Source organism: Periplaneta americana, chromosome 5, assembly GCF_040183065.1.
Source record: "Periplaneta americana isolate PAMFEO1 chromosome 5, P.americana_PAMFEO1_priV1, whole genome shotgun sequence".
NCBI classification, from domain to species: domain Eukaryota; kingdom Metazoa; phylum Arthropoda; class Insecta; order Blattodea; family Blattidae; genus Periplaneta; species Periplaneta americana.
In genome coordinates this window covers 129,342,064-129,363,058 of record NC_091121.1, presented here as the reverse complement: position 1 = coordinate 129,363,058, position 20,995 = coordinate 129,342,064, and the positions used below count along the sequence as shown (strand labels likewise).

The following is a 20,995-nucleotide window of genomic DNA, read 5'->3' as shown; positions in this document are numbered from 1 at the left end:
TTACAGGAGAATGGAGAAAGTTACACAACGCAGAACTGCACGCATTGTATTCTTCACCTGACATAATTAGGAACATTAAATCCAGACGTTTGAGATGGGCAGGGCATGTAGCACGTATGGGCGAATCCAGAAATGCATATAGAGTGTTAGTTGGGAGACCGGAGGGAAAAAGACATTTAGGGAGGCCGAAACGTAGATGGGAGGATAATACTAAAATGGATTTGAGGGAGGTGGGATATGATGATAGAGACTGGATTAATCTTGCACAGGATAGGGACCGATGGCGGGCTTATGTGAGGGCGGCAATGAACCTTCGGGTTCCTTAAAAGCCATTTGTAAGTAAGTAAGTAATGCGAGCTCATCAGGTTGTCTGGAGCTTTGCAAGGACGAACTCACTTCAGATACGCCGTCTAAGTTGTACCAACTGTGGTCCAGAACAAGAATGTGTGCATTATATGATTGGTTATTTCGAACCATTAAGACATTCTGGACAACGTATCCTTCAAAGCATATAATTTTATTACTTTTCTACATTCTAAGTAAACATAAGACAATTGCCCCATGTACATATTGAATAAACATAAATAGTTGAAAAGAGGATTGCAATAAATGTCAAACTTTTTTAACGAGGTAACCAGGTCATGGAAACCCTAGGAGAGTGAATTAATTTGGTCTACCACAGCAGTGATTCTGAATGTGAGTCACAAACACGGATAGTGGCTTCAAAGGACAATTTGAAATGGATTGGTCACCTCTATGTTAAAGCGTGTCACCTCCATGCCTTTCAAAAAATTACAATTTTGTTTTTTGGAGAAATTATTTCTCTCTTTAGCTCAACAGAATACTTTTTCTCATTTAATATAAATAAAGGAATGGCTTTATAATAATAATTAGTTTACAGAAGTGTTGAGTGTTTTTTTTTTTTTAATTCAGACCTGAATTTCTACTCAATTTCAGAATCACCTAGATATTGAATACGAACAAAATCTGTACAATAGTTTAGAAATCGCAGCCAGGCATGAGGCATGTTCAGAATCACGTTTTTGATATCTGGGGTGTTGAAAATGTGTATTTCCGCAAAAATATGAAAAAATATTTTTTACAGCATGACTATACTTTATAATCAGAAAGTAAAATGGAACGTAACAACTATGACGCACAGAACGTTAACGTAGGCCTAATAAAAAGTAAAAATAGACCAGCCATGTAAATATGGATCTTACGCTAGGTGCATTAATTTTATTCGGAGCTTCATTGCCGTCCGCAGCGAACGCAACGGGCGATTTGAGTGGAGTGGGCGTATCGTGTAAGCCAGATAACTGTCGTGTTTTCGAGTCATGGGTGTTCATCATTGACATGATATCTTGCACAACACTGTAACAAACTCGCTCGACGTCGTGCTGATCCCCGTCACCTGAGTTCCACCATGTGACAGTCTATTGTGTAAGCCAAGTGGAAAAAAAAAAACACTTCGCAAGGCAGAAAAGGACAGACAACACGTAAGCAACCTCATTTCATGAAATTGACAAATTCATTCGGCACGATTCATTCTCAGCTGCAGAACTTTAATAAGAGTCTAAATTTTAACAGTATATAAGTTATTGAGACGCCCTATAATGCGACTCAATGACATTTCTACGAGTAGCAATGAAGCTAGTCCGAGTTCGATTCCCGACGATGGAAAAGTAACAATTCTTTATAGGTATATCTCCTTCAGTATTAAGTGTTTGGAGCTTAGCGTTTATTGTGTCTGGTCCCCCATCTACTTTCCCTCCGCGTGTAATGTTTGCGGTTTGGCCATGGAAAATCGTTACAAGTGAATGTCTAACGTTGCAGATGTACTCACGAATGAACAAATAATCTTAAATTATGGTGATGGAGCGATGGTTGTGGTAATGGTAGTAATGACGGTGGTGGTGGTGGTAGTAGTAGTGGATATGATGAAAATGACGGTTGCGATTGTGACGATGGTGAAAGCGACGACGGTGGTGATGAAAATGAAAGGTGAGGTGAGGTGATGAAAGCGACGAAAGTGGTGACGAAAACGACGGAGGTGGAGATTAAAATGAAAGCTAATGGTAATGAAGGAACGAAGGTGGTGATGAAAGTAACGGAAGTGGTGATGAAAATGAAGATGATGGTGATGAAAATAAGGATACACTGGAAAGAATGGTAAAAAAGAGAGAAAAGTTCAGGGCAGAAGAAAATATCAGACATTATACGTATATGGATCATATGCGGAGACTAGACGAAGACAGAAAATAGGCAAGATCGGAGAATGCTGGGATTGCAGTGAAAGACCTGCATTTGGGCAGAAAACTATGAATGAATGAATTATCTTTTTATACACTCGATGTTTTTTAATAAGAAACCGAATGTGGATAAAGAGTGTCCCTTATTTTTCCACCTCACAATCTGGCAACCCTATGCAGTCCTGAATTGATTGCAAGTAAGATGGGGTGGGTGGAGAGTTGTTTATGAAGTAATACTACGATTAAATTTGTCGTAGAGGTCGACAGCTTCAAATAGCCTGAGAATCGGTGAGCTTTAGCATAAAGGAAACGCACTGAAAGAGCAGCTTGGCTATCACGATGCTCTCATACTTCACTATATTAATCAGAAACTGAATGTACTAACGCTGCAGCATGGTGTTGAGCTATACTCTGTACACAGCTAATCCGAGTCCAGTGGGTCGGTGACCAAACGCTTGGCTCTAGTGCAGGGATGCAAAACTGTGCTACAATTGAAACACACGCCATAAGCACGTAACTCATCTCTTCCCTGCAACCCTCGTGTCATTGTACGGTAGGGGGAGAAGAGAAGAGAGAACAGTGTGTTTGCCAAACGTCACAGAAACGTCAATGGAGGCTCCGATCTTGTGAATGGGGAAATGAACTCTTTCCCCATGCCTCCACCCCTTTCTTCCTCAGTTCTGTAACCCTGCTCTAGTGACAGCGATGGTGATGATGCTAGTGGTAACTGGGATTAGCACTGAGCGGTAAGTAATAGTGTATTCTCCTGAAAGGAAACAAAAATTCGTTAAAATTAAGTTCAGTATTTAATGGTTGGTCTTCCAGTGGTATCAAAAGTTACAATGTTTTTGCTCATTGACAACTACTACGAATAAAATTCCATGACAGGTGATACATACAGACGTCCTTATTCTTCTTTTTTGTGGCTGTGGTACCCGAGATAAGACCGAAAGCATTGGCACGGCTTACGTGAGCACACGCAGGCTGCTCTCTACCTTATTTATGCTTGAACTACTGACAACTAACACAATAATGCAAAACGTAACATTCATGTGAAAATTTTAATCAATAATTTGCACGCAACTTTCAAGCGTAGGATGACCAGACGTCCTCTTTTATCCGGACATGTCCTCCTTTTTAGGCCTTTGTCCGGGGTCAGGGCGGATTTAAAAAAAAAAAAACAAGAAATGTCCTCCTTTTCGTAACTTGTATGCCTGATGTTTTGAAATTATCTGATTTGACGCCCTTTTCAAGTAATCTGCCTGTAGGTGGCAGCAGCATCGACGGAATATACTCTTTCCCAACGATCATAATAACTCTCTTTGCTTCCCCTTGTTATGGTCGTTGCTCACAATAGCTAGTATATCGAGAGATCGAGGTGCGAATGTAAATCTAAATAGATATTTTCTGTCCTTTTAATAATTATAGTTCCCTTGACTTTCATATGTAGCTAACTGTAAAATCATTATTATTATTAATTGTTTTCATAATTATTTTGTAATAAAGTAGATATTAACATACTTTTAAGTATGATATAAGCCTAAATCTGTACTGTAAATATTTTCTAATAAAATAGATATTGACATAATTTGAAGTATAATATACCCTAGACCTAAGCCTAAATTTAAGTACATACTTTCTATCCTATTTTTTCGAACAATATCTTCTTTTTTTAAGCTTTGTGTCCTCTTTTTCAATGTTCCGCAACCGGTGTGCCTCCACGAGGTGAAAGGTGTGACGCGAAATTTTACCTATTATTGTAAGAAATTAATAAAATTCATTAAAATTAAATATCTCTCTCTGCTGAAACAATTAACCGTCTAGTAGTGACATGGCCAATAACATCCGAGACATTATGAAAGATAAAATAAAGAGCAGTCAGAAGTTCTCACTTGATATCGACGAGTCCACCGATATTAGCGGTCATGCACAACTTCTTTCCTACATTCGGTACATTGATGGGGATGTAATTGCAATTTTTTTTTTGTGAAAACTGCCCGAGCGAGCAACCGGTGAAGAAATGTTTCGTACAACTAATGAATATGTGGTCCGTAATGAATTAACATGGGAGGATTGCACTCATGTTTTAGAGATGGAGCCGCTTCTATGACAGGCCGAGTGAAAGAATTCATGGCTAAAGTACGTAAAGTAGGTCTATATCCTGACATACGCACGATCATTGTCTCATTCACCGCGAAGCCATTGTTTTGCCATCTGCTCTCAAAATTGTGATTGACGAAGTACTAAAAGTCGTGAACTTCATCAAATCTCGGTTCCTAAATATGCTGCTTTTTTCTGTTTCGTGTCAGGAAATGGGATCAGAGTACACTGCACTCCTTCTACATAAGAACATTGAAATTAGAACTTCTCGAAGTATCTTTGGAAACATTTTGGTTGTTAATAAGAAGTGAATACACGGCTGTCTCTGAGATGACAGTTAATATGTTACTGCTATTTTCAACTACATAATATATGTGTGAACTGGACTTTTCGACTTTAACTGAAATTAAAACATTAAAGAGAGAGCGACTCAAATCCACCGATGAAGAAATTAGGTTTGCACTGTCAACGATTCTACCGCGGATCAGCCACCTGTGTGCAACTAAGCAGGCCCAAGTATCACATTGGAAGTATAAGTAGGGGTGTTTTCTTTAATATTAGTAATAGAAATCTGTATTTTATACAGCGAATTAAAGTTCATAAATTTGTAATAAATGCAAGAGTCGATTTTTGTTTTATAATAATAATAATAATAATAATAATAATAATAATAATAATAATAATAATAATAATAATAGTAAATTTGATTACATTACGTAATTATATTAGGAGAGTCACAACATATATTTTTGAGGGAATTAACATTTTGGTGTGCCGTGTTGAGTCTAGGCTTGTCCAGGGTGTGCCGTGAGTAGAAAAAGGTTGCGGAACACTGCTCTTTTTTATCGATGTGAATCTCGTCACCCTATTCAAGCGTCATGGAACTTGTTAAGAGGTAACCGGTGTGGTCTTCGTATTGAGGAGATTGCTGTTTGAGTTTAGATGTCAAATACATATATGTCTACTAACTAAGGATTTCCTTACTTTCCTCATTTTCTCCTGATAAATAATGCAAAATAATTTTGAAGGAAGTCACGACTTATTTCTTCGAAATCCATTTTATCTTCAAATCAAAATTATCCCAATCTCTAAGGACGGATACTTTCACCCAAACGTGTAACCCCCAGAAGTAATGAGTCGAAATTTTACGTAACTTTACCGTCAGAAAGCTGCTCGTCGTACATGATGTCGGGAGAGGAAACAGGAGTGCCCTGTGAAAATTAACCCAAAACAACTTCTTTGTTCACCATAAATTTCACTTGGAGTACTCAGGTTTTGTTATTCCCCGATCTTCAGCGTGAAAATGAAAAGCTTTAGCCCTCTGAATTACGGACAGCCCTTGTCCCTTCAGCCTGTGGCAAGGCTTACTGTAAGATGAATAAATCTCTGATTGTTACAACAGCTGTAAATAATAATGTTTTTAAATAACCGAGTACATTGTTCATGCATCTTGGAATAACAAGCAGTTGGATCACAACTTCGTACACAATCATGTCTACAACCAATCTCACCGGCACTTCCTGAATTCGAACAGAGATCTTTTGTTCTTTGCCCAAGCTACGGCTGTTTATAAATTTCCACTTCCTTTGTCAGTAATCGTTAAAAATATGAAATGAAATCCTTGGATTTTTAATGGAAAATCATTTTTAAGTGAGAATATGCTCCCACTTCGGTTATTTTAATAATTGAAGTTAGAAGTGAAATGCGTTGAAATATTTTCACAGAAAAGGCCACGTCCTACAGCCAGTCTCAATGGCGTATCCCGCAGAAGTATGGAGTAATGAATTATGGATAACAATAAACGTATCTCTGTTACACGAAATGATGCACAAGCGTTATATAGGCCGAGGTCTATATTACTAGTGAATGAGTTATTTGTCACTGATAGTAATTCATTTAAATTCTGGGCCATTTAAAGTACTGAGTGTTTTATACTATGGCGTAATAAACCAATGCAGTTGTCGTGCAGTTGATGTCTAGCTAACATGTGATTATCAAGAGTTCATTATTTACAATACCGGTAACATGTTAGTATTGACCTCCTCCTTTTTACAGACTTACAATCCATTGAGGTATAGGGAAGAGTTTCTTTGGACTGACAGACTCTCTCACAACGCAGGCCTCCCGACTACGGACAGCACGACGCGACGCGGGGCCGCTGCAGATACGTCACATGATAGTACGAGACAAGGGACAAACAAGTCCTATGGAATGGAGATACATCACCGCCCAAACTATAAATCGAACTACGGACCGCTTGGTTGGGAAGCCATAGCGGTGGACACAGAAAGTATATATAATTATATATTAATGTGAAGGAAAGAAAGTAAATATAATAGACGGACGGACACGATGAAGACAGAAAACAAATTTTCTCGTTTCGAAATACTTCCGGTATGCTCTCGAAATCATATTGTTTTTGCAGTTTTCGATTACCATTATTATAGGCTACATATATACTTGGTAAAATGATGAAGAAATTAATTCTTGTGTTAAGTTTCGAAAGCTGTATCACGTTGTAAAAATCAGAGATGAATAATAAGGGAATAAATATAAAGAAAATAAATTAAATAATTAATTATTACTTAATTAATTAATATAAAATAAATCAATAAAAGCGAAAACAAACTAATAAACGAACGCGCAGCCACACGGCATGCTAATAAAATTTCTCCAGTTTCAAATTTTTTAAATTTTGTATTTTTTTTTTCGTGAAAATTTAGAATACGCCTATGCACATGTATATATATTCCCCCCCCCCCTCATACTTTGACTAATTATTGTATTCTTTGTTACTGTCGAGAATAATAAATACCGTTTTGAACTTTTTAAGTCCTGATTAATGATTCGAAGATCAATTTACGCAACTAATAATACTAAATAATTGAGACAGGGAGATCAAAACTCACTAACTCCAATTTTTGACAAAATTGAGTTATGGGCTGGATGTTGCTTCTTAGTTTGTCCCATATGCGTGGAAGGCAAGAATACACTAATTTCGACATTCATCTGCATTCTGGGGGCTGTTTTAAAACTCGTGGAAGTCAAAACTCCACTTACTCCCTGGAATAAGAGAGTTTTTGCATTCCAAGCTTAATTTTCCGGTGGGTGGCAACACTACCGCTCAACCAGCTGAGTAAAGTATGAAATCCATGTAAGTAAGACTATGAAAGGCACAATATGGAATCGGTTTAACTTCCAGGAACCCAATATAGATGCATCATTCCCCAATCAACTAAAATACAATTCACCATTGCCATTGAAAGAAGAAAGCAAAAGGACTTGCAAAATTTAATGAGTTTATTTCTGAGGAAAGTAGGATGTATTACCAAACTCTGTTTGGGGACAGTAATTATTAGAGACGAGAATTCCATGCAAATGCACATATATAATACATATATAATGTACATTATATTCTGTTTAAATGCATGTTTTAATAGTTTGGAGTGGATACCTCAGTTTGTCGATTTTTATGTCCCTTATTTTATCTTTAGGAATCAGAAATGAAGAAGGAAAAGAAAAAGAAACTAAATATCGGAAGAAGGTTCATTCAAGTTTGCACCCATAACTTCTTGTGATGTAGAAATGTCATTCTCTGTCTACAAAAACATATTGACTGACAAGCACAGGAACCTCACAGAAACCAATTTAGAAATGTTGTTAGTTATATTAATGTATTTTTCGCTTGATCGTGCACGTTTTATAGTTTCATAGTGCATGAATGCGTGCATATTTTGGGATTTTAAAGTGCATGAAATTCTTGTCTCTAGTAGCCTAATAATCTAGATGCACAGGAAGAACATGAGAGTGAGAGAAAAAACAGAATCTGTAACATGTTAACATTTTAATATTGTTTATGGTTTTATTAGTGTATTTTGATGTGCTTTATGGTAATTTGTGATTTTCTGTCTCATATATTTGAAATTTAAAAAAAAATGTAGCAATGTTAATCTTAATAATAAACTTCAATTTTCTCGTATACTTCAATGTTGCATAAGAGAATTATGATATACTTATCTTTTTTCTTCACATGGCTCATATTTATTCACTTTTCTTAATTCATGCAATATGGAAGTCAGAAAACCCCTAACTCCAGCAGTGTTTATTTCAAATTGTAGCGTAAGATAATGTAAAAATTTAGGTTTTGAAGTATTTAATTGATAAAGAATGTAATTTCACACAAGATTAATAGGTAAATGTTTAATATTTAATGTTAGTAAGACAGATGATAAGTTTTTTCTCTCTCCTGTAAAATTTGGTTTATTGGAATTAGGGAGTTTTTGACTTCCCTGTCTCAATTTTAGAATTACAGTAGTGGTTATGACCAATCTTCGATATCTCCCCACACCACAAACGGGACTGACTGATTTGCGTTTGATTAAGAGTTAAATGAGAGAATAAGTAACAGCCACCGGCGTAGCTCAGTCGGCTAAGGCATTTGCCTGCCGATCAGGAATTGCGTTCGGGCGCGGGTTAGATCCCCGCTTGGGCTGATTAGCTGGTTGGGTTTTTCAGAGGTTTTCCCCAACCGTAAGGCGAATGTCAGGTAATTTATGGTGAATCCTCGGTCTCATCTCGCCAAAATATCATTTCTCTATCACCAATCCCATCGACGCTAAATAACCTAGTAGTTGACACAGCGTCGTTAAATAACCAATAAAAGAAAATAAAATAAATCTAAGTGGCATGAGGTCGATGTATGTGGCGAGAGGTTAGTGAATTAGTAGAGGAGATAACTAAGTGACGTGAGGCAGAGTAGTGTGAAAAGTTTTCAGTGACTAAGGGGTTAGGTACAGCTTACAGCAGTAAAATTTTGGCAATATTCAACATTTTTTTTTTCCTCCATTACTGTATCTTGTACAATATTGAAAATGTATGTGTAAAACATTGTCCTTCTGCTATATGATTTACGATTAAAAAAATATATATTTACTTCCCCCCCCCCCCAAATTCAGTTCATTGGTGCAATGATGAAGCGTTTCCCACATAACTAAAAAACTATCCAACATTCTGTGATGAAATTTTTTGTGTGTATTTATGCATGTCATATCTACAGTATGATGCAAGATCACTTCTGTACCTTTGATAGATTGTCTCACAAAAATGAATTCATTTTAAAAATGGTCAAATATCAGCATTTTCTTCTAATACAAAATAAAGAAAAAATATTATTTATTAAGGAATGTAGTTGAAAGAGCATTATATTGTAAACATGAGTTTCAGCAATAAAATAAAAGAGAGAGAACATGAAAAAGTTAACAAGTTTATGAGTTATGATGGAAACGCTTCATTACTGCACAGTAAACCGTCATCATTTTGAATTTTGAAAAAAATATATATATATATATATATATATATATATATAAAGAATTATTTTTAAATCGTAAAAATATTTGTTTCATATAGCAGAAGGACAGTGTTTTACACATACAGTAAAACTTCTCCAGACGACCACCCCTTTAAGACAACCACCCTTATTCCCGACCACTATTATCTGGCACAGAATATTATTCTCATAAGATCTATGTATTTTGTCCCTCTTTAAGACGATCACCCCTTTCCCTCACCAACGACCGTGGATTTTGACCGCGAAATTAATGGCTTTCCCCCTTTAATACGACCAGAATTTAAAATAAAATTGGAAATACTATAGTATTATTCCTATACAGTAGGCTATACTTAGAATAATAAAAAAAACAGATTCTTCACTCTCGCCCTGCCCGCAGGCCGCTTTCAGTCATTCTATCGGTTGTCTCAGGTAGTTATATTGTGTTGCCTTTAGAATTTTAGAAATAATGGCATTTCAGCGTCGGTGAGGAACAACAAAGCCAGGTTCACTATTCAAGTTTATTGCTAGGCTATTTTCCTAATTGCAAGTCAAAAGATGCAGTAAGTCTGTCTGACCATTTACAATATCACTTCTGACAAAATGTTTAGGAAAGATGGATTTGTATGAGTTTTGACAAAACAGTACCCTAACAAGTTCTTGGCCTACTTGACAAACTGGATTTTAAAGGGAAATTAAAGTGTTAAGAATTACGATACTGTATTGTGCGGGTGAATGTACGTAGTTAGATTAAATACTGTATAAATCTAAATTGTTGATACCTTTTTAAGAAGACCACCTCTCTAGACGACCACTTTTTGTGTGCAATTTCTGGTGGTCGGCTTAAAGAGGTTTCACTCTACCAATTTTCATTATTGTACAAGATACAGTAATGGAGGAAAAAAAAGTTGAATATTTCCAAAAATTGCACTGCTGTAAGCTGTACCTAACCCCTTAAAGTATGTTTTCTCCCCCGCGTATAGTGTGAGGAGATATAGAAGTTTAATAATTATAAAAAACTTAACGTTTTTTCTTAGAAACAAAAACACGTACGTAAGATTTCTTATGGATATTAATTTATTCAAATTTCCACTAATAAATTACGAAGAGAAATCACTACAGTAAAAACTGCGGACTATGGCCCTGGGCTGAAGTAAATCATATCATAGCGTAGACTTGCCTACACAACACTGGCTTCACGCCAGGTGTTTCATATATGCTGCAATGTGACACAAAAATACATCCATAAATCTAAACTCAACCAGGCATGGACGTTGTATACTTTACGAAGCACAAATTACACCAACAATTACTGTACTTACCTCAAGGAATGTGCGTAAATCCTCAACCCCTAAGATTGTAGTCCCTCTTGCAGATTCTCTCTCAGACTGAAACTCCTACCGCTCAGTTCACATAACGTTACTGTCTCCCCCACCCCCTCGTATCTATGGCAACCAAAACAAGTGCTTGCTTGCGCAAGACGACAGAATTACAAGCTTTGTCTAACTACTAATCATTCAGCGCACATGCAATTCTTTAGGCAAACAACACATCGTAAAAATCGACACAGGAGCGAATAAAATGTAATGTGATATCGCATATTCGAGCCCAGTTACATTCTTTCAAAGGACGCTCAATGCTGTTACTGCGATATTTCTGTCAGATGCAAAACTAGATCAACATCCTACGTAAATATTTATCAAAATAATAAACAAAGTATCACTGACGTTGAATACAGCTGCATCACTAAATAAATAAATACTTACAAATGGCTTTAAAGGAACCCGCAGGTTCATTGCCGCCCTCACATAAGCCCACCATCGGTCCCTAACCTGTGCAAGATTAATCCAATCTCTATCATATCCCATCTCCCTCAAATCCACTTTAATATTATCCTCCCATCTACGTCTCGGCCTCCCCAAAGGTTTTTTTCCCTTTGGCCTCCCAACTAGCATTCTATAGGCTATGCATTTCTGGATTCTCCCATACGTGCTACATGCCCTGCCTATCTCAAATGTCTCGATTTAATGTTCCTATTTTTATTTAATCAGTTATTTAACGACGCTGTATCAACTACTAGGTTATTTAGCGTCGATGGGATTGATGATTGCGAAATGGTATTTGGCGAGATAAGGCCGAGGATTCGCCATAGATTACCTGACATTCGCAGTACGTTTGGGGAAAACCTCGGAAAAAACCCAACCAGGTAATCAGCCCAAGCGGGGATCGAATCCGCGCGCGAGTGCAACTTCGGATCGGCAGGCAAGTGCCTTAGCCGACAGAGCTACGCCGGTGGCTTTTAATATTCCTAATTATGTTAGGTGAAGAATTACAATGTGTGCAGTTCTGCGTTGTGTAACTTTTTCCATTCTCCTGTAACTTCATCCCTCTTAGCCCCAAATATTCTCGAACACTCTTAATCTCTGTTCCGTTCTCAAAGTGAGAGTCCAAGAGATCAAGAGATAGATAGATAGATAGATAGATAGATAGATAGATAGATAGATAGATAGATAGATAGATAGATAGATAGATAGATAGATAGATAGATAGATAGACAGACAGACAGACAGACAGACAGACAGACAGACAGACAGACAGACAGACAGACAGACAGACAGACAGACAGACAGACAGACAGACAGATAGATAGATAGATAGATAGATAGATAGATAGATAGATAGATAGATCTAACGGTTTTCTTCATTATCCATAGCCGAATTTACTCTACGCGCATAGAATTTTTCAAAGTGGCGACATCAGCACTTTTAATTCTGGGAGGCATTCGGGTAGACAATGAAGACTAACAGATTAACAACTCTCTTTCCTTGTGCCTTGTTACTACTAGCCCCTAAGTGGTCACATCTTCAGCCTGTCAGGTTCGAGTCCCAGTCAGGTCTAGGATTTTTCGTTGAAAAATCCATAGTGACACTTGTGGCGGATAAGGTCGCAGTTGGGATTATTCTCGGGGTTCTCCCATTTTCCCCATATTAATCATCTACATCATTACGTCACCACTTCTCCATGTCGTTATCATTCCATAGCATTCCCGGATCGCCGGCTGGCGACGCAACGAGGGAGTTGGCCTAGGGACGAGAGGAGGGTTGCCTGCTCGAAACCTGGGTACGCAGTGTACCTTAGTGTAGTCAGCCAGTGTGAGTTTGGGAATGCGCCTAGCTTGAGGTTTACCGCAATAGATCTAACAGGCCGTAGTGCCCCCCCCCCATAAATTCCATTCCATTCCATACCATTTCTATACTATACTACTAGTTAACAATAAAATGTTTCTAATATGAGATATCAATATAGATTGACATGGATTTCAGTTCACACTCTCTCATCATTAGGTGAGGAACAAAAATAAACACGAAGAAGCTGAAATAAATAAATACGGAATTACAACGTAAACAATAAGTTTATGCACAATTTATAAGAAGTAAACTAATTGCTTAAGGAAATCTATGAGCTAAACAATAATAAGTAAATAAGGTTGGAACTTTTTTCTGAAAAGTTCCAGCCGCAATTGCAATATTTGTGTGAAGGGAGGGAGTAAAGGAGTGAGGTCGTGTCAAATTTAGATGAACACTAGTTTATCGAGATCTCCCTTCAGAAATCTCCTCCGCGTCTTGGATGGGCTTGTGATCTCAAACAACAATACAGAATGGTATGCAAGTATCCTTCCATAAATTTATATTTACATTAAAACTATAATGACTGACATTTGCACATCTTTACGATCAAAATCATATAGCCTATAACAAATTCGAAATTATCTTCAAAATATTTATAGGCCTATGTTAATAAAGGAGATGCGAGGAATTCATTTCTCGTGAATTAGTGTAAAGGCTGGTTCACAATAAACCGGGAAAGGAAACGACAACGAGAACGAGAACGGAAATATTGTTAAAATAAATGTATTTAAATGTGAGCATTCACAATTAACTGTTGTGAACGCTCACATTTAAATACACTTATTTTAACATTATTTCCGTTCTCGTTCTCGTTGTCGTTTCTATTCCCGGTTTATTGTGAACCAGCCTTAATACGAGTACAAACTACGGAAAATTTGTGGCAGGAACGTAGGCTTATAGAGCATATGCAATTCACACAAAACTATGTTGCGTTATTCTCGGTCCACATGTAACAGTCTTAAGGAGGATAACATAATTGGGAGGAGAGAAAACGGGATGGAAAGAAGAAATAATATAATTAAAAAGAGAAGAAAATGGAGAAGAGAGAGAAGCAGAAAAGAAACATAATGTGATATAAGGAATAAGGAAATAGAAAAAGAAGAAAATGGAGAAGAGAGGGAAGGAGAAAATAAACATAATGTGATATAAGGAATAAGGAAATAGAAAAAGAAGACAATGGAGAAGAGAGGGAAGGAGGAAAAAACAGAATGTGATATAAGGAATAAGGAAATAGAAAAAGAAGACAATGGAGAAGAGAGGGAAGGAGAAAATAAACATAATGTGATATAAGGAATAAGGAAATAGAAAAAGAAGACAATGGAGAAGAGATGGAAGGAGAAAAGAAACAGAATATGATATAAGGAATAAGGAAATAGAAAGAGAAGACAATGGAGAAGAGAGGGAAGGAGAAGAGAAACAGTATGTGATATAAGGAATAAGGAAATAGAAAGAGAAGACAATGGAGAAGAGAGGGAAGGAGAAAAGAAACAGAATATGATATAAGGAATTAGGAAATAGAAAGAGAAGACAGTGGAGAAGAGAGGGAAGGAGAAAAGAAACAGAATATGATATAAGGAATAAGGAAATAGAAAGAGAAGACAATGGAGAAGAGAGGGAAGGAGAAGAGAAACAGTATGTGATATAAGGAATAAGGAAATAGAAAGAGAAGACAATGGAGAAGAGAGGGAAGGAGAAAAGAAACAGAATGTGATATAAGGAATAATGAAATAGAGAAGACAATGGAGAAGAGAGGGAAGGAGAAGAGAAACAGAATATGATATAAGGTATAAGGAAAAAGAAAGAGAAGACAATGGAGAAGAGAGGGAAAGAGAAGAGAAACAGAATGTGATATAAGGAATAAGGAAATAGAAAGAGAAGACAATGGAGAAGAGAGGGAAGGAGAAGAGAAACAGAATATGATATAAGGAATAAGGAAATATAAAGAGAAGACAATGGAGAAGAGAGGGAAGGAGAAGAGAAACAGAATGTGATATAAGGAATAAGGAAATAGAAAGAGAAGGCAATGGAGAAGAGAGGGAAGGAGAAAAACAGAAGATGATATAAGGAATAAGGAAATAGAAAGAGAAGACAATGGAGAAGAGAGGGAAGGAGTAGAGAAACAGAATGTGATATAAGGAATAAGGAAATAGAAGAGAAGAAAATGGAGAAGAGAGGGAAGGAGAAGAGAAACAGAATGTGATATAAGGAATAAGGAAATAGAAAGAGAAGACAATGGAGAAGAGATGGAAGGAGAAAAGAAACAGAATGTGATATAAGGAATAAGGAAATAGAAAGAGAAGACAATGGATAAGAGAGGGAAGGAGATTTATTTATTTATTTATTTATTTACGACGCTGTATCAACATCTAGGTTATTTAGCGTCTGAATGATATGAAGGTGATAATGCCGGTGAAGAGAGGGAAGGAGAAAAGAAACAGAATATGATATAAGGAATAAGGAAATAGTAAGAGAAGACAATGGAGAAGAGAGGGAAGGAGAAAAGAAACAAAATGTGATATGAGGAATAGGAAAACAGAAAGAGAAGGAAATGGAGTTAAGAGAGGAGTAAAATGAAGACGAGGAGAAGGAAAACGAGATGTTACAGAATGTGAACAAGAAAAGGAGAATGAAGGTGAGGAAACATTAGAAGAAGAAGAAGAAGAAGAAGAAGAAGAAGAAGAAGAAGAAGAAGGAGGATGAGAAGAAGAAGAAAAGGAAGAGGCAAGATTGAAATGATCATTAGCGTAAGAAAATGAAAAAATAAGACTGAATTGTAACAAAATTAATTATTCGCAAGAGGAAATGTAAATTTGTCTTGAAAAATAAGCAGAATAATAGAAGTATTTTCACTAATGGCTCATTAATGCATTTGTGTCTGTTTCATTTTAAGTACTATGTAAATATCATTCAATTAAAGAAGGAGTAAAATTCGTTTTAATAGAGTTCAATAGTATCAGTAGAGGGGTAGGCTTTCAGTTGTCATGTTTTGTAACTTTTTCTATTACACATTTTGCAATGAAGCACATTTGTGTAAATGCATTAACTAATGTTACGTTGTATTATATTTTATAACATGATAAAATGAAAGGAAAAATTGAATCTAAAATGCAGAATTCAGATTTATTCTGCTTTAATTTCATTCCTAACCTATCAATTAATTGGCTCCATACACGTAAAATACTAGTATTTGTCATTCACATTACTATAAGTTTCATTAGATCAATATGAGTAACAATTAACATAAAAAAGCAGCTGCCACTGCAAACCTCCTCAGTCTTTTTCGTCAGAGCTCTGCCCGCTGAAGCGAATCATGAGTGCAGCAGGCGGCAGGGCAGGATGAGGTGACGTCACAGGGCATCGAGTTGATGATCACTGAGGGCCGTATTCAGAGACATTCTTAGCGCGGGCTTCCGGTGGATGATCAGCGAACTAATGTTTTTCGTATTCATAAATCAGTGTTAGCGATATGATATGAATCCTGTATAAGTAATCAGTCGATAGCCGGGGCTAGTTTAGCACGCTCGTAGCGCGGGATAGCGAAGAGAGTCTAATCTAACCCAGCGCAAATAATACAGAGAGGATTAAACTCGATTCACTAAATGATAAGGCATGCGTACATGTGAGCTATCGACGGCAGGGTTGGGAAAAAAGAATTTTATTTAAAAAATGTAAAAAGACATATTGTTTGGTTTTAAACTGTTTTATACTGTTTTAAAATAGTATAATGAAATAGTGTCACTTTGAAATATGTTGTTGTTGTCGTTAAGTAAAATGCTGAATTCTTGGCAATAAAGCCAGTAACTCGCTTGCTCTCCAATATTTCTCACGTAGTGAGTTTAGAGGAAAGAGCTGGACGTATGATTCTGATCCATTTGTTTCTGAAGATTGCACAATGGACAAAGTGGTGAAGAAAAAATTCCAATTTTGTTCAAGTGTTTTGACAAATAGTCATGCCCTGTTACTATTTGAAAGGCTGCAACTGCACTTTTCCTTGGATACTCAGGATATATTTTGTACATTGAGATTCTCTCACTTTTTATTATTTGAAATTTCGTGGAAATGGTTGATATTTTGAGTTGATTACCTTTTAACTGTTGACATGTTCTTTTAAATATTAAACATGTTTTATACATACAGTTGCCTGATGGGCACTGTAAAAATTAGCGAAATTCCAGATTTTTAAAGAAAAATTCGGGAAACTGGCATTTTAGACATTTTAAATGTATCGTATTGTTTATTAAACTAAATAAGGTTATTCATAAAATTAATATCCATAATTTAAAAAATATGAGTTTCATAAAAAAGAATATTTTCAAATTTACCTCAGTTTGATAGCTTATATTTTTCTGAAGATCTAGCATCTACTAACAGCGAGAAAACATTTTTTACAACATTATAAAAAAGCTTGAGAGTCCAATTTTGAATTGGCACAAATCTGCAATTCAGATTTCACTAAAACAGTAAAGCAAGCATTTGTTCCTGCTATTTGGCAATTTGTGACCTATTGTGAGCTGAAGAAGGATTATTCCACGTGGGCATAAGCAAGCCAATTATACCCATCTACCCAGCTCTTTAAATAAACATAGGCCTATGTTTTTTTTCTTCGATAAAAGATTCTCATCACCAGAATTTTGTTTCCCTAAATATTTAGACAGCATAATTAAAACATCGATTACTTTGGATTTACTATTTATTGCTTGGACCACACAACAGAAACACAATCAAACTAAATATCCGAATTTCTGTTTTCTTATGATGTTACTATCGAGTGTCGATTAGTGAGCGAGTGATCATAATCGAACGATTACTTTGTACCTGTACACAGAGAAGGCTGCCAAACTGGCATGAGTTTTTCGTGCACTCATCAACCAAAACATTTCATGAAGTAGAAGTGGTCTTTGGTGGTTTAATGACTCAGTAGTACAACAGAAAAAAATTAGCACCCTACGGTGTACTTATGAGCTTTTATTTTGTATCTCAGTTTTTCATTTTGAAATTTTAAGCTAAGTTTGTAGAAAAGTAAAAAAACACTAGAATATTTTATAGAAGCATCTTAAAATTATCTTTAGTTAGATTTCTTATAAATATAACAAAACCTGCTTTGGGCAGTAGACCTGTATGCAGATATCAGCATTCGGATTGTTTGCTCTGTGTATTCTATAAAAATTTCTTATTAGGAATAATTTTTGTTTGAAAAAAAAGTAAAAGTCTGGCTCTATAAAGTCAGGAGCACCATTGTAAATTCATAATTGTACGTTTTCTAAAGACCCGAACAGAAGGCAAACTTGATTTTACATTGTAAGAATTAGGATAAAATAAAACAACTAGAAAACGAGAGAAATAACTTGTAAAAAACATATTTTGAAGATAAAGTTTTAAACGTTGTTTATTATTAACGGGAAAATAAATAATACATATAACGAAAAATTCTGTTGGCTTAAAAATTAATATCATGTTTTAATCAGCGGATATTGTTTTAAACAATTTTGAACACTGTTTAAAACATTTTGTTTTAAAGATGCCAATCCTGATCGACAGTGCAATTATTTACAATGAAAATGTTATTTATTGTTTCTAATTCGAAGGATTAAAACAGCGACTTTAACTTACAGTAGTTTTATTTTTATAACACGTGTTGTGAGTTTTGACAAGTAATACTTTGAAACAGCAGGAATACAATTTCTGCGATCAACAGCATTTTCTGACCTGACAGGATCAGTAATGTTGACATCTGAGTCCAACCAAAAGGTCAAATGTCTACATGAAACCCCTTAAAAAAGCAAATAGAGAGAGAGAGAGAGAGGATTGGCAGGCAGCAGAATTACCCTAATACTAATCGGTGGAAGAGTAGAAGAAACACGAAGACGGAAAAGGTTGTGAAAATGTATCTGTTTTCATAACAAGCAATGTTTTACGTAAATAAAACAGATATTCAATAGTTCGTGATACTTCAGTCAAGACAAGATCTTTCAATCAAATATATACTGACGAAGTTTTGCCACCATTAAGGGGTTAGGTAAGCTTACAGCAGTAAAATTTTTGCAAATGTTCAACATTTTTTCCCTCCATTAATGTATCTTGTACAATAATGAAAATTGGTATGTGTAAAACACTGTCCTATGGTTTTAAAAAAATTATATATATATATATTACAAATTCGAAGAAATGGTGGCAGTTCACTGTGCAGTGATGAAGCGTTTCCCTCATAATTCATAAACTTATTAACTTTTTCATATTCTCTCTCTTTAATTTTATTACTGAAACTCATGTTTTCAACTACATTCCTTAATAAATATTTTTTTTTATTTTGTGTTAGAAGAAAGTACTGATACTTGACCATTTTATAAATGGATTTATTTTTGATCAAACAATCTATCAACGTTAAAGAGGTGATCTTGCAACATATTGTAGGTATGACATGCATAAATAAACACAAAAAATTTCACCACAATGTGATAGTTTTTGAGTTATGTGGGAAATGCTTCGTCATTCCACAATACAATTAATTTAAAAAAAAAAATGCAAATAATTTTTTTTTAAGTCGTAGAAATAGTTTTTCATATAGCAGAAGTACAGTGTTTTACACATAACAATTTTCATTATTGTACAAGATACAGTAATGGAGGAAAAACATGTTGAATATTTCCAAATTTTTACTGCTGTAAGCTGTATCTAACCCCTTAATGGAGTATTTTCCTGAAGTGGTTTGGAACATATTTTCCTAATAAAGTTTTTTTCCTATCTTACATAATTCAGGAATAATAATTGATTTTTTTAAACGTGCTTGTGTGAATAGAGCTCTGAAATGTCAGCCCATGCGCTTAGTTTGTAATGCATCGAGAATCATTTCTAGCATGTTCAGTTGACGGTCATACATTGGAGAGTTAGGAGCTTGTTGTCTCAAGACGCTGTATAAATTTACAGCTGAGGAATATGTCGATAGGATATGGTATATTTTATTTATGATGTGTGTGAGGAAAATGCAACAGTTTCTGTCGCCGAATATCATCACCGTTATCCTAATCGTAGGATTCCGAATCCTAAGACTATTAGGGGGGCATTTAACACACTAAGGCAAACTGGTTCACTCCCCAATATTTGTATCCAGCATGGAAAACATCAACAATATGATGTAACAGAAGAAGAAATATTCTCAACGCTGTACAACGCAGTCCTCGAACTTCAACAAGACATGTAGCTCGGCGACTCGGTGTTACTCAATCAGAGTAACTCCATGTAAATGAACTGTATCCGTATCATCTTCAAGAAGTGCAAATTTAGAGCCACAAGATCATGCCCAACGTGTCGAGTTCTACACCTGTTTGGACGGAAATGATAGAGAATTTTACTGCTATAACATGTTCACTGATGAGTCATAATTGACGCGGGATGGCATTAATAACTTACATGAATGGGCAGATATTAACCTTAAAGCCATGGAGAAAACCAATTTTCAACATCGATTTAATGTAAATGTATGGTGTGGTGTCCTGTTTGATCAGCTGATAGGATCATACATTTTACCCGAAAATTTAAATGGTGACATGTACCTACACTTTCTACAGAACGAATTGCTACACTAGACGATGTTTCTCTTGCAACGAGACTTCGTATGCACTTCCAATTTAATGGGGTCGCCGTGAGAGATCATCTAAACCAGTATTTCTCACACGTTGGATTGGTCGCGGAGGTCTTATCCCTGGCCAGACAGATCCCCAGATTTGACACTCCTTGATTATTGCTTATGGGGTGATGAAGAATCTTGTGTATGAGATTAAGGTAAACACATGTCAAGAATTAATTGTGCGCATTATAGACGTCACAGCAACAATCAGGAACAGCTCAGATAAGTTAAGGAATGCAAAGCGAGCGATTCATAAGCGCGCGACCAAGCATTTCAAGACAGAAGGAGACACGTTTGAAAATATCTTGTAAAACTGAAAGTTGATGGGCAGAATGATGTTTACAACAAGTAAGCAGTTACGAGAGTGGGAATTGTATCCATTTTTTGTATTTTCTGTAGTCATATAATTAAATCTTACCACTACTTTCAAATGTTCAATAACCTATAGCAAATTAACTATAAGTCGGACCCAAGTTTTTTATTTGCATTTTTGCTCCATTTGAC

At 35.9% G+C, this 20,995-nt stretch overlaps 1 protein-coding gene across 7 annotated transcripts in view; it reads right to left on the bottom strand.

Moving 5' to 3' along the window:
- LOC138700190 (ras guanyl-releasing protein 3-like) overlaps window positions 1-20,995 on the bottom strand; it is a 615,134-nt gene that overhangs the window by 285,170 nt on the left and 308,969 nt on the right. Inside the window, exon 1 of one of the 7 annotated variants that reach the window (XM_069826617.1) lies at window positions 11,001-11,080. The exons of the other annotated variants lie outside the window; for them this stretch is intronic. The gene's annotated coding sequence lies outside the window, so the exon portion shown is untranslated. Of the gene's footprint in view, window positions 1-11,000; window positions 11,081-20,995 lie in introns of those variants that run through there. 7 annotated transcript variants of the gene reach the window in all.